Source organism: Bos grunniens, chromosome 10 (genome assembly GCF_055505025.1).
Source record: "Bos grunniens cultivar Pamir isolate PY7600 chromosome 10, Bosgru_T2T1.0, whole genome shotgun sequence".
Lineage (NCBI taxonomy): Eukaryota > Metazoa > Chordata > Mammalia > Artiodactyla > Bovidae > Bos > Bos grunniens.
The window spans coordinates 68299480-68314230 of record NC_141174.1 but is presented as its reverse complement, the minus strand read 5'-3'; the positions used below and the strand labels follow the sequence as shown (position 1 = coordinate 68314230).

Below are 14751 nucleotides of genomic sequence, written 5' to 3'. Positions count from 1 at the left end.
TATATTCTCCGAATACATGAAAGCACGTGTACCACAGTGCCTAATGGTAACTGAGATATATAGAATATATATATACATATATGCATAATATCTATATATGTATAGATAGGTACATATCTGTATAATGCAGATATATACTATGTACATATCTGTTATTATACCTGTATTTACCCATGTTACCTATATTACCTATTCTATATATACATATTATATATGTTACCTATACTGTTATAATATCTATAGAAAAATATATATAACCTATAGATATAAAATGTATGTATATAAAATACATTATAATATGTATCATATATAATAAGCGCATGCATGCTAAGTCGCTTCAGTCATGTCCAACTCTTTGAGACTCTATGGACTGTAGCCTGCGAGGATCCTCTGTCCATGGGATTCTTTAGGCAAGGATACTGGAGTGGTTTGCCTTGCCCTCCTTCAGGGGATCTTCCTGACCCAGGGATCGAACCTGTGCTTTTTATGTCTCCTGCATTGACAGGCAGGTTCTTTACCACTAGCTTCCCTTGGGAAGCCCAGTGTATAATACAGGCATACATAATGTGTATACACATATTTATATACACATACATACACACAATGTGTTTGGACTACTTTAGTGGACCCTAAGGAAAATTTTAGGGTCCACTAAAGTAGTCCATTCCTGTACTCTTGCCTGGAAAATTCCATGGACGGAGGAGCCGGGTGGGCTACAGTCCATGGGGTCACTAGGAGTTGGATACGACTGAGCGACTTCACTTTCACTTTTCACTTTCATGCATTGGAGAAGGAAATGGCAACCCACTGCAGTGTTCTTGCCTTGAGAGTCCCAGGGACGGGGGAGCCTGCTGGGCTGCAGTCTATGGAGTCACACAGTCGGACATGACTGAAGCGACTTGGCAGCAGTAGCAAGGAAAATTGTGTGAAGATGGTGAACTGTTATCCTTTCATCACCAGGGAACATCAGTTTGTAGCTAACAAAATGCGAAGAGGGTGACTATAGAATTTCCTTCTCAATGAATCTTTAATAACCTCGCTGCTTCTTGTAAGTCTGGGTTGGCTTAGACTCATTCCTGCTAGAGGTTGAGCAATGGATTAAATATTTATAGTTTCACCAGTTCACCCCATCATAACACCTCTAGATCATCATGCTGCCGAAACTTGATTTGTTAAGCACAGTTAACAAACTGTGACCCTATATCCCTGAACTTCACCCACAGGCATGTTGTTGGGACCAGACAAGGCTGGTCTGTTTCTGGTAAGACGAAGAGCAATCAGCTTATGCTTTGACCGTGCAAAGAACTGATTACAGCTGCTACAGAGGTAATCAGCAAAGAATGTCAGGAGGAAATGGCCCAAGGGAGTAGAAATGCTTTTGCTCTCTAAGATGGTAGTTTCACAAGCCAATGGACAAACGACAAGCTGGAAATAGCACACACTGAATATTCGTGATAGTACTGGGAAACAGTTTTAGTCTGTAAGCTGGACCACACGTATACCACCCCTTGCTTGGAAGGAACTAGTGCCTGAAACAGATAAGTTTCCCGACATGACTAACTTATTGAGTGACTATCTTTCTGCCTGCTTTCCCCCACATACTGATGGGAAATGAGGCATCAAGGAATGCACAGGCTTGAGGAAGCCCAGATAATATGAGGGACATGCTCCCTGGGGTGAGTCTTGTGAGACAGAAATGGACATGCTGCCCTCAGTCCTGGGCTCACCATTGCTTCTACGTCTTCAGAATCAAAGCGGGGAGACCTAACACTTTCATTCACCTGGAGGTCTGTGCCAACACCAGTGCTAGACTGACAGGAAACATTAAAGTGCGCAATTTTGTGAATTCCATATCTCATTTAAAAACTGAACCATTGCAAAGTTAATCCTGCAACATCATCACAGTCACCCAGGCTCAGGTGTATTTGTCATGGTTTCCCAAGTTTTGTCCTAAAGAATCGTGGTTCCATGAATTATTAATTGGAAATTCCTGAAAGCAAGGATTCAGAAGTCAAGGGAGTTTGGGAAAGTTGTCCGAATATGCCTCCTTGAGCAGGAGAGAAAGGAGGGAATGCCAGCCTTGGTCCGGTGATTACATGGCCTCTGGGCTCAAGCCCTGGAGCAGCAACACACACTGGCAAAGGTTATCAGTGAAATGCATCAGGGCCTCTCAGGGAAGGACTCTTCCTCCTGGTGACTCTGGGTAGCCTACAGGAAGAACTCCTAACCCTCCATATGAAAATGCATTTCCTGTGGCCACATGAAACAAGTCTGAATATTCCCAATAAATTCTTCAAACCGCAGTTTTCCAGAAATATGTATGCCTCTAAAAGATAATTTTTTTAAGAAAAAGTTGAAAGTTGCCAGCAAAAGTCTTGAAAAAGAGCAGCAGGATATACAATATGATTGTATTGTATGATGATACAAGATCATCACCTACCTTCTTGTTGTTCTAAGATGTAGTTCTTTAAGCAACAAATGAGTTATTAAATGAGAATATCTGTTAGGGAGCCATTGACTGAAACCACTGGCCTTGGCCAGATATGATGATAATGCTTGCCTGAGTTGTCTCACAACAGGAGGTAGAGAAAGAACATGATGCTGCAAGTGAAAAACTAACCAGGAGAACTGGGGAGGGATCAAAAGGAGGGAGGACATATTAGTCCATAGTATGTCTCGTAAAACTAACCCTGAAGAATTCGAGAGGGGCCAAAAGGAGGTGTATGTCCTGCCTACCTCCCAGAAACCCTCATGCTGAACTCCGTCTTGGCTGAGAGATGAACACACCACCAGGAAGGACCCTGAGTCACCCAACATGGGCCAAGCAAGAGGACTGGCCAGAGACAACCCAGACACTAATCATATTGCCATAAAACCTGAGATTGCAAGTTACATGTCAGAGCAGTTCTCCCAGCCCCCTTACCCTGCTGCTCTCTGCCCAGGCGCCCCTTCCCTATAGAGTCTTTTGATCTGTCAGTACTTGTGTCTTCTGACAATTCATTTCCAAGTGTTATACAAGAGCCCACTCTTGGGCCTTGCAAGGGGGTCCCCTTCCTGCAACATATTTGTATTGGTTTCAGACACAACAGTATTACAGTTTCCCTTCAGTTGAGTAATAACGTGACGTATAAAGAATTCATTATCCAGTGAAAGTGCTGACTCTTCTGTATGGTACTGGAACATGCTCTTTTCCTGTTACCTCTTTAATTATAATTTTAATAACACCCAGTAGTTAGCCAAGATCTTCTGTTCAGGCAGGCCCAGAAATGCACTGCGGGAGGGAGTGGTTAGGGGAAAGACAACTTTCCCCACAAATGAATGATGCTCCATGGTTCTGCCCCCTCATCACACGACAACATGCTCTACCATCACAAACAAGTTAACGCAACAGTTAAGCAACTTTCTGGACATCCATGAGACTGAGGGAAGGGCAGGGTCCCTTTCGGGCCACAGGGAAGTGAGAGCAGATTGCTGCCACAGCCTGTGGACTTGTCCTAACTCACCAGGTTAGTTTCACCAGAAAATCAGTCTGGAAGTTGTAAGAGCCAGTTACAGTCCTGGCTCTGCCACTAACCAGCTGAGACAAAGGGCAATTTCCTTTACATCTTGGTGCTTCCATTTCTAATCTGAAAAATGAGGAGGTTTGGACCAGATGATCTCAGGGACTCCTTTGGCTCCACTTCAAGCCACTAGATGATGGCTCTGTGCAAAAAGGAACCACATCTTCCTTGTTCATCACTTTAACTCCAGCACTGAGTACTTTTCTGAAATATAACAGGTGCCAATGGGTATTTTTTCTGAATGACTGAACACAAAATGCTAAGTTCAATGCAAAATATTCTTCTGGTTCATATAATTCAGGGAAAACACCCCTCTTTTCCCTTGATTAAAATCCCTTTTGTTTTTATCTCAATTTTCTAGATGAGACCCTAAATTACTCTCTTACTGGACTTACTGAGCTGGTACACTGGATATCATTGCCACCTACCAGAGGTAACATAAATCTCTGAACAAAAACTTTTAGAAAAAAATTCTGTGAGCCATCTAATGTGTCAGACTTATCCACTGATGACAATGTAAGTGTGTGGAAAAGACTGTTGAGATAGGCAGTGATGACTTGTGATTAGGTTCAGAAACTAAAGAACCATTTTTTTCTTTAAAAAAAAAACTGTTACACAGAGGTTCTTACCAAGATAAAAATAGACAGGGCTGGCCCAAGAAAATTGTGAAGGTCCGGCATTTTTTCTGTATTTCCAAAGTCCCTTTCTAACCCCTTCCCCGAATTCAACAAAAGACTCATCATTTATCATAATTGCAAGTTTAAGCCTTTAATCCCTTATTGTTCAATCAAAGACATCTGTTAAATGAATTTCAGACAACAGAAAACAGATGAGAGGATATTTGGCAGGAGGGTTCAGTGAAAGGCAGGGCAGTCTTCATACCTCTCACACTGCTACTCCTAAAACTGATCTTGAAACCTAAACTTCCTGTATGAACTTTTCAGTGGCCGGTTGGTGTGCGGGTTGACATGGAGTGAAAGGTAATAGAACACTTACCAAAAGGAGCAGGGAAGTGTCTGGCCTATTCCTATCTTCCTATAACACTTGCCCAGGGTCAGGGTCCAGGAATCTCTCTGAGTCCTCTCCCCTTCCTGAGGCCAGTACAATATAGGATAATATCACTCTCCTCAGAAAGAGTCATGGGTTATTTTTCTCTCTACCTTGCCCCCCAGGAAACTTCAGGTTCTAGGGTTCCTGATCACCCAGGTCTTTGGGACTAATGCATTCAGTCATGTCCAACTTGTTGCAACCCCATGGACTATATAGTCTGCGGGGCTCCTCTGTCTATGGGATTTAACAGGCAAGAATACTGGAGTGGGTTTCCATGCCCTCCTCTAGGGGATCTTCCCAACCCAGGGATTGAATCCTTGTCTCTTAAGTCTTCTGCTTCTTTACCAGCTGAGCCAACCAGGGAACCTTCTGAGACTAACTCTAATCAGTAACTCTGTTTTTCTGAACAAGATTCATGGACTGACCCATAACCTAGGGGGGGAAAAAGGAGCAAGTATTTGAAATTAACACTGGAGATGATCCAACAGGACCAAAGCACAGGTACCTTGAAGCATTAGGTTGGGGTATAGAAAAGCCCAGTACTGCCCAGGACTTGACAAACTTACCAGAGAGTAATATCTAAGATATGAGTGTGAATATATGCATGGTGATGATAGTAACAATGAAAAAGACCATAGCACCAGGGAAAACGATTCATGATGAGACCAATTTTTAGTACTGGTGAACTAAGCAATGAGAGAAGAAACATTATAATTTTCCTGAAAAGCAATAGTAAATGCAATCATTGGGATGCTAAATGTAAACATACACCCATGAATGTATGGCCAATTATGGAGCAAATACGGTAGAAATTATGTATATCTTAATGTGGTTAAATTTATTGTAGCCTTAATTAAAAAGCAATGTTAAGTTAAACTGTTTATTCTTAGCTTGTGACTCATGACTGTCAGATTGTCTATAAAGCAATAAAAAAAAAAAAAACCAGTAGCTAAAAACCTTGATATTAATTCCAGTTGAGCTATTTCAAATCCTGAAAGATGATGCTATTAAAGTGCTGCACTCAATATGCCAGCAAATTTGGAAAACTCAGCAGTGGCCACAGGACTGGAAAAGGTCAGTTTTCATTCCAATCTCAAAGAAAGGCAATGCCAAAGAATGCTCAAACTACCGCACAATTGCACTCATCTCACATGCTAGTAAAGTAATGCTCAAAATTCTCCAAGCCAGGCTTCAGCAATATGTGAACCGTGAACTTCCTGATGTTCAAGCTGGTTTTAGAAAAGGCAGAGGAACCAGAGATCAAATTGCCAACATCCGCTGGATCATGGAAAAAGCAAGAGAGTTCCAGAAAAACATCTATTTCTGCATTATTGACTATGCCAAAGCCCTTGACTGTGTGGATCACAATAAACTGTGGAAAACTCTGAAAGAGATGGGGATACCAGACCACCTGACCTGCCTCTTGAGAAATCTGTATGCAGGTCAGGAAGCAACAGTTAGAACTGGACATGGAACAACAGACGGGTTCCAAATAGGAAAAGGAGTACGTCAAGGCTATATACTGTCACCCTGCTTATTTAACTTATATGCAGAGTACATCATGAGAAACGCTGGACTGGAAGAAACACAAGCTGGAATCAAGACTGCCAGGAGAAATCTCAATAACCTCAGATATGCAGATGACACCACCCTTATGGCAGAAAGTGAAGAGGAACAAAAGAGCCTCTTGATGAAAGTGAAAGTGGAGAGTGAAAAAGTTGGTTTAAAGCTCAACATTCAGAAAATGAAGATCATGGCATCTGGTCCCATCACTTCATGGGAAATAGATGGGGAAACAGTGGAAACAGTGTCAGACTTTATTTTTCTGGGCTCCAAAATCAGTGCAGATGGTGACTGCAGCCATGAAATTAAAAGACACTTACTCCTTGGAAAGAAACTTATGACCAACCTAGATAGATTATATTGAAAAGCAGAGACATTACTTTGCCAACAAAGATCCGTCTAGTCAAGGCTATGGTTTTTCCTGTGGTCATGTATGGATGTGAGAGTTGGATTGTGAAGGAGGCTGAGCGCCGAAGAATTGATGCTTTTGAACTGTGGTGTTGGAGAAGACTCTTGAGAGTCCCTTGGACTGCAAGAAGGTCCAACCGGTCCGTTCTGAAGGAGATCAGCCCTGGGATTTCTTTGGAAGGAATGATGCTAAAGCTGAAACTCCAGTAGTTTGGCCACCTCATGCGAAGAGTTGACTCATTGGAAAAGACTCTGATGCTGGAAGGGATTGGGGTCAGGAGGAGAAGCGGACGACAGAGGATGAGATGGCTGGATGGCATCACCGACTCGATGGACGTGAGTCTGAGTTAACTCTGGGAGTTGGTGATGGACAGGGAGGCCTGGCGTGCTGCGATTCATGGGATCACAAAGAGTCGGACACAACTGAGCGACTGAACTAAACTGAATATACCCATACCCCATGCATGTGTGCTAAGTCACTTCACTCTTGTCCAACTCTTTGCGGCCCTATGGACTGCAAGTCACCAGGCTCCTCTGTCCATGGAATTTCCCAGGAAAGAATACTTGAGTGGGTTGGCGTGTGCTTCTCCAGGGGATCTTCCTTACCCAGGAATCAAACTCATGTTCCTTATGTCTCCTGCATTGGTAGGTGGGTTCTTTACCACCAGTGCCACCTGGGAGGCCCCATCCATACCCTCAAATAGTATATAGAATGTTTGGTGCTTTATTTTAAATCTCCATTATTTTATAATGATACTGTATTGATAGTCTAAAATAAAATTTGCATATTTTTGAGTGGTTAAAATTTCTTCTGTTATGGACAATGTAACATAGTGTTTACAGAAATCATTATTGTCAGGCAAATCTGAATGTGAATACCACCTATGAAGTGCGTGAACTTAAACTGAAAGACTATTTTCTCTCTACATGTCAATATGCTCTGCTATAAAATGACTACAATGATAGGTATGATTCACTATACCAACTACAGGTACCATGTAAGGGTTGAGGGTCATGGAATCTCAGAGTTAAGTGAGGTCTTTAAATTATCCAATACAGCCATCTAATTATAGTTGCAGAGATTTCTCCTTATGATGACTTTTTAAAATTACTCTTTATTGGAGTACATTTGATTTACAATGTTGTGTTGCTTTCTGCTGTACAGCAAAGTGAATCAGTTATACATACATATATAACCACTCTTTTTTAGATTATATTCCCATATAGGTCATTACAGAGTACTGGGTAGAGTTCCCTGAGCTATAAGTAGGTCCTTATTAGTTTTCTATTTTATATATAGTAGTGTGTATATGCAGAGAAGGCAATGGCAACCCACTCCAGTACTCTTGCCTGGAAAATCCCATGGATGGAGGAGCCTGGTGGGCTGCAGTCCATGGGGTCACTAGGAGTCAGACACGACTGAGCGACTTCACTTTCACTTTTCACCTTCATACATTGGAGAAGGAAATGACAACCCACTCCAGTGTTCTTGCCTGGAGAATCCCAGGGACGGTGGAGCCTGGTGGGCTGCCATCTATGGGGTCGCACAGAGTTGGACACGACTGAAGCGACTTAGCAACAGCAGCAGCAACAGTGTGTATATGTCAATCACAGTCTCCCAATTTATCCTTCCACCTCTTTCCCCCTTGGTAATGTAAGTCTGTTTTCTACATCTGTGAATATTTATGTTTTGAAAATAGGTTCATTTGTACAATTTTTTTTGAATTCCGCATATAGGCAGTATCATGATATTTATCTTTCTCTGTCTGACTTCACTCAGTATGATACAATGGAATATTACTCAGCCATGAAAAAGAAAAACTAATGCCATTTGCAGTGACATGGATGGACCTAGAGATTGTCTTATGTAGACTTTAAAAACCAAAACCTTGGTGATAATGCTAAGGGAAGACTAACAGAGTAACTGGGATATTAAATATGAGGAGTGTTTGTGCCATGGCTGTGCTTAGCCGCTCAGTCGTGTCTGACTCATTGTGACCCCATGGGCTATAGCCTGCCAGGCTCCTCTGTCCATGGGGATTCTCCAGGCAAGAATATTGGAGTGGGTTGCCATGCCCTCCTCTAGGGGATCTTCCCAACCCAGGAATCAAACCCAGGTCTCCCCCATTGTAGGTGTTTAGAAGCCTTCAAAATTCACTAAGCTAAGTTGCCAGCCCTGGTCCAATAATGTGGAGATTAATCCTATTTCTGGAAACCTTATCTACTTAAGAGTTCTTTGAATTCATGCACATTTAAGAAGTGTAAATAATATATGTATACTGTATATTACCTTCTTTTTTCCAGTTCTATTTATTATCATAGCTAATGATTCCAGATCATGATTATCAAACCTCAGATTTGTGCCAGATACAGGGCTAGGAGGTATGCATATACCATCTCAGCCAATTTTAACAACAATTTCTGACATGGTTACTATTATTTTCCCCATTTTACATATGACAAAAATAAGGTTCAGAGAGGCTAAGTAACATGCCCAAGTTCACAAAACATGTAGGAGATTTCAGACAATAACAAACAAGTGCGATGTAATTTTTGCAGAACAATGGAGAACTGCAGTGTCAGTTCTGTATGACCATATGGACTATTACTCCTATAGACAAAATTTAAACCAAGGATTCAAATTTTGAATTCCTGAAACAAAACCAGCAATCAATTAACTCACCCAATGAAGAGGATATTCAGTGATATATCTGGAAGAAAAATAACTAAAGGTTACTATAAACAATTAAAAAAATCAAAACAGCATTAGTAGTGGTGATAATGATGATGAGAGTGTAATTACAGCATGAGGAATTACGGACAATAAATAAAGAAGGCTTCTGTGGTGGCTCAGATGGTAAAGAATCTGCCTGCAATGCAGGAAACCTGGGTTAGATCCCTAGGTTGGAAAGATCCCCTGAAGAAGGGAATGGCAACCCACTCCAGTATTCTTGCCTGGAAAATTCCATGGATGGAGGAGCCTGGCAGGCTACAGTCCATGGGGTCACAAAGAGTTGGACACAACTGAGCAACTAACACTTTCACTTTTTTCATTATTTTCTGACTTTTTCCAAGTGATTTTGTGGAATGCCCTTCACTTGAGATCTTCCAAGAGAGACTGATAAGTGTAAAATACACAGTCATCTCCCAAGAAAGGCAGCTAGAATATTCCACCAGACAGTGAGATCTTACAGGCTATACAAGCACAGGAGTAAACCATAGTCTCTAATGTGTTTCTCAATTTTGGCAAGGATACAGATGTTCCATGAATGTGATCATCAAAAAGTCATTGTTGATATGAGATCAGAATCCTGTGACTACTGCAACTCTGGTAACAAATCCTCTTCAGAACACAATCTCAGTTTATAGTAAATGTTTGGTTTATGACTACTGAGTCCATCCTGACATGAGTTTAGAAGATACTTTTCATATTGGCCTTCAAGCAATGTCATACTTTAATCAGCAAAAGCCAGAACCTGAAGCTCCCCAAATTCCCCCCGCTTCCCCAGATTCCTGAGTCTGTGATACAATTACTACAACACATTCATTCAATAAACACTGAATATGTGCTGATGATCTGTCTAGTACTGTGTATTGAGAGGTGCCAGTAAATGAAGACACGGCCCCCTGCTCTAAGAGGAAATTACACATCATGGACTTGGAGACACGTGTTCCTGCTGCTGCTGCTGCTGCTAAGTCGCTTCAGTTGTGTCCGACTCTGTGCGACCCCATAGATGGCAGCCCACCAGGCTCCCCCATCCCTGGGATTCTCCAGGCAAGAACACTGGAGTGGGTTGCCATTTCCTCCTCCAATGCATGAAAGTGAAAAGTGAAAGTGAAATTGCTCAGTCGTGTCCAACTCTTTGCAACCCCACGGACTGCAGCCCACCAGGCTCCTCCATCCATGGGGTTTTCCAGGCAAGAGTACTGGAGTGGGGTGCCATCGCCTTCTCCGGAGACACGTGTTACCTATTGTCAACCTTCTCCAGAGTCTGTGGGCCTAGTGGGCCCTCTGAAGCCTCACAGGGTCTTGGCACTAATATTCACAGATGGTAACCACAAATCTCAAATGTCTTTCAGTCACCAGTTCTTCACCCCCATTCCACTTGTAGTGGCTCCCTCTCTAATAGGTACAAAGATACATCATTCATAATTTCCTCCATTAATTTTTCATTTCAAATTGGTTGATCTATCTAGAAGAACCACTTAACTTTTTTCAGTGGGCTATAGGGCAACTGGTGTTTTTGTGCATTTTTGAGGAGGGAATGGAAAAAGCAAAAAGGCACAGCTATATCACTGGGCCCCTTTGCCTGTATCCCAGCATCTCAGGAGGTTGGTCAACCTGTTCATGGCCACTGAGCCCCAAGCAAAGGCCTCCTGTGCTCTGTAAACACACTTGGCTTTCTCTGCATCTCTCCCTGGGTGCTCTTCCCCCATGACTGTGGCATTCCTTCTCTACTGCTTTCGGGTCACTGCTCAAACAACACCTTATCAGAAATGCCTCTTCTGGGACTTCCCTGGTGGTTCAGGGGCTAAGACTCTGAGCTCTCAATGCAGGGAGTCTAGGTTCCACCTCTAGTCAGAGAGCTAAATCCCACATGCTACAACTAAAACAGCCGGCATGATGCAATGAAGATCAAAGATCCCATGTGCCACAACTAAGACCCAGGGCAGCCCAATTAATTAAAAAAAGAAAGAAAGAAATGCCTCCTCTGACCACCCTTTCTAAAAGATTGAGCCTTCTCATCATCCTTGCTCCTCTACTGTAATTTATTTATTATCACCTATTGCCACCAAAAAACCCCACAAATATTCATTATCTGTCTCCTCCCACTAGAAGTAACTTCCATGACAATAGAAATTTCATGTGCTTTCTTTGTTCTGTGGATTGCTCAGTTGTTGGCACTTAGGAAACACGTAAACATTATATGTTGAGTTACTACCCTCCCCAAGTGAGTGAAGTTGCTCAGTCGTGTCCGACTCTTTGCAACCCCATGGACTGTAGCCTACCATGCTCCTCCATCCACCAGGCAAGAGTACTGGAGTGGGTTGCCATTTCCTTCTCCAGAGCATCTTCCCGACCCAGGGATTGAACCTGGGTCTCCCACATTGTAGTCTGAGCCACCAGGGAAGTCCTTCCCAAAGTGTAAAACAAAGCAAGCTGCTTTTAAGTTCTAGAAGCTGACTCTGTCCTCCAGATTGTTCAGTGTTTTCTTTTTTTCTGACATCATGCACCTTGTTCCCCAAAAGCAGAGTCTCAGGAAAGACTTGGAAAAATCTCATGAAAGCCTAAGATTTAGGCCTTCATGTCCAAGTTCAAGATCAGACTTGTGGTCAAGCCACAGATAGGTACTACGTGACTGTTGATTCCATCACAAATCAAAGTTTGATCATGACTTAGAAATGAGAGAACTACTAAGGGAGTGTCAAGTAGCCAGAATACTCAATCTCTTTGACCACAACCAATTTTAAAAGTTAAATGCTTCATGGAATCTTGCTTCCTCATTCTCAATGACCTAAAGCAGGGGCACAGAGAGGCTAAATGTTTTGCCCAATATCCTGCAGTGTATCAGCAGAAATACTGGGCTTGGAAACCACCAGGTTTCCATATTTCCTGCTTACCACCCCTCTGAGACAGAGAACTCAGGGGTAAAGAGAGTCAGTTCAAGCCCTAATTGTATAAGGTCTGAGGAAGGAATTGTGCAAACACACACAGAGATACCATATACCATAGAATGGATGGAGAGTTTCACTTCCTGAGTTTTCTATAAAGATGGCTGAATTTACAGTTTTAGGGATAGGCACATCTTTTCAGGTCTTGCCAGCATAAAATTACCACCAGGGAGCCCAGAAGGGACTAAATCATTTGCTTTTCAATTTCCTAGTATCCCAAGACAAGCCGGATGATTATACAGTTTTCTGTCCTTCACTTTCCCAAGGAAGAAGTGTCCCTATGACCCTATATGCAAGACAGCAAAAGAGACATAGATGTAAAAAACAGACTTTTGGACTATGTGAGAGAAGGAGAGGGTGGGATGATTTGAGAGAATAGCATTGAAACATGTATGTTACCATATGTAAAATAGATGACCGGTGCAAGTTTGATGCATGAAGCAGGGCACACAAAGCCGGTGCTCTGGGACAACGCAGAGGGATGGGGTGGGAAGGGCAGCAGGATTTGGAGTCAGGATGAGGGGACACATGTATACCATGGCTGATTCATGTCAATGTATGGCAAAAACCACCACAATATTGTAAAGTAATTAGCCTCCAATTAAATAATTGTAAACAACAACAAAAAAGCTGCTCCACCTAAAATAGAGAAACAATTCCAGGTTACCTTTACAACATTGTGTAGTATTTCTCCTCAAAAAGCAAATTTTAGCATTCAACAATCAGAAGAATGAACAACAGATGCAAAATACTGGGACACAATGGAGGAACAGTAGACAAGTAACATAATTTGTACCATCTTGTTTTTTTTCTTTCTTTTATGACTTTGTGAATCCCTTCCTACCAGCTCTTCTCAATAACCTCGCCATCACCCTTTTAGTGTCTCCTAATTTCAATCTGATACACAAACCCAACAACTCAATTCTTTAGTTGATATTGTTGGGCCCTTTATAGCCAATTAAAATCAGTCCTTCTTACTATGGTAGTTAAGGGCCCCCACAACCTGATCTCCGTCTATTCTGGTGATCCTCAAGCTGCGGGGCAGGGGGTGGCAGTGGAGCGTATCTGTAGACATTTAACTACTGTGAGAAGGCTATTTACTGGCATCTGCTGCTAAACAATGCCCAAGACAGCCCCTACAACAAAAAATTATCCAGCCCATGTCAAGAGAGTCAATAGAGCAGAGGTTGAGAGACTCTGCACTCTCTCTCTCCACTCCTTTGTTTGTTTGTTTGTTTGTTTTTTACAGTCAACTCTTCAATAGATGACTTACAATGACCTAGATGGTGGCTTATGGATTCAAACCCTCCAGCTTTCTGTGATATATAACTATATATATATATATAGTTATATATATATGCATTTGGTTTTTGATCTTGCTCCTGGCACCTGGCTCCAAAAACTCTAGGAGTTTTCCAAGTGAAAAGAACACTCAAGCTGTCTTTTGTTGTCCAAGGTGACTTTTGGAAAACACCTAAGGATGGGGTCTGATTGCCTGGGGACCCAACCTTGCAATGAGAAGATTAGAAGTTTCAGTCTTTTCCCAGTGACCTGTAGAGACAGGGATTGATTGGCTGGAGTTGGAATCAATAGCCAATGGCCAATGACTAAATCAGTCCTGACTGGGTAATGAAGCTTTCATAAAAGCCCAGAAAAGGATGGGGTTCGGAGAGCTTCCAAAATGGAGAAAGAGAACACCTCCACGCACTACCTTGCTGGGCCTAAATCCCACAGGACAAAAGATCCTCTGCTTTGGACCGTACTCTATGTATCCTTTCATCTGGCTGTTTTTTCATATCCTTTACTATTCTTTGTAATAAATCAGTAATCTAGTGAGTCAAGGGCTTTCTGAGTTCTGTGAGACTATTTAGCAAAGCAATCAAACCCAAGGAGGAACTCAGAGGAACTCCTGACCTATCACTGGTTGGTCAGAAGCACAGGTAACAGCCTGGACTTGCTATTGGCATCTGTAGTGGCAGCAGTCTCGTGGTATTGAGCCCTTAAATTGTGGGCCTAATAATGTCAACATTGAGTTGAATTGTAGGACCCTCAGGATCATCAGAGAATTGCATGGCGGAATTGAGAATCTTATCCCCTCTGTGCTCTCTCTCCACCTGGCAAGCTCAGGACTTTCAGTCTGCTGGCAGACTCCTATCTTTTCTCTAAGACCCACCTCCTCCTTCGAAGTTTCCTGGATGGATGTGTTCTTTCCTTTCTAAATCTGACGAGTGCTTTGGTAATCCTCTTTCCATGGAATTTACCATATATAGTCTGGTCTTCCTAGGTGGATGGCGCCAGTGGTAAAGCACCTGCCTGCTGATGCAGTAGATGCAAGTTCTATCCCTGAGTAGAGAAGATCCCCGGAGGAGGAAATGGCAACCCACAGTATCCTTGCCTGGAGAATCACATGGACAGAGAAGCCTGACAGGTTACAGTCCATGGGACCTCAAAGAGTTGGACATGACTGAGCAAATGAGCATACATACACACACCCCAT

At 42.5% G+C, this 14751-nt stretch overlaps 1 protein-coding gene across 22 annotated transcripts in view; it reads right to left on the bottom strand.

The window, feature by feature from the left end:
- Positions 1-14751, bottom strand: part of LOC147364777 (uncharacterized) — a 559335-nt gene that overhangs the window by 398121 nt on the left and 146463 nt on the right. The window lies entirely within an intron of this gene.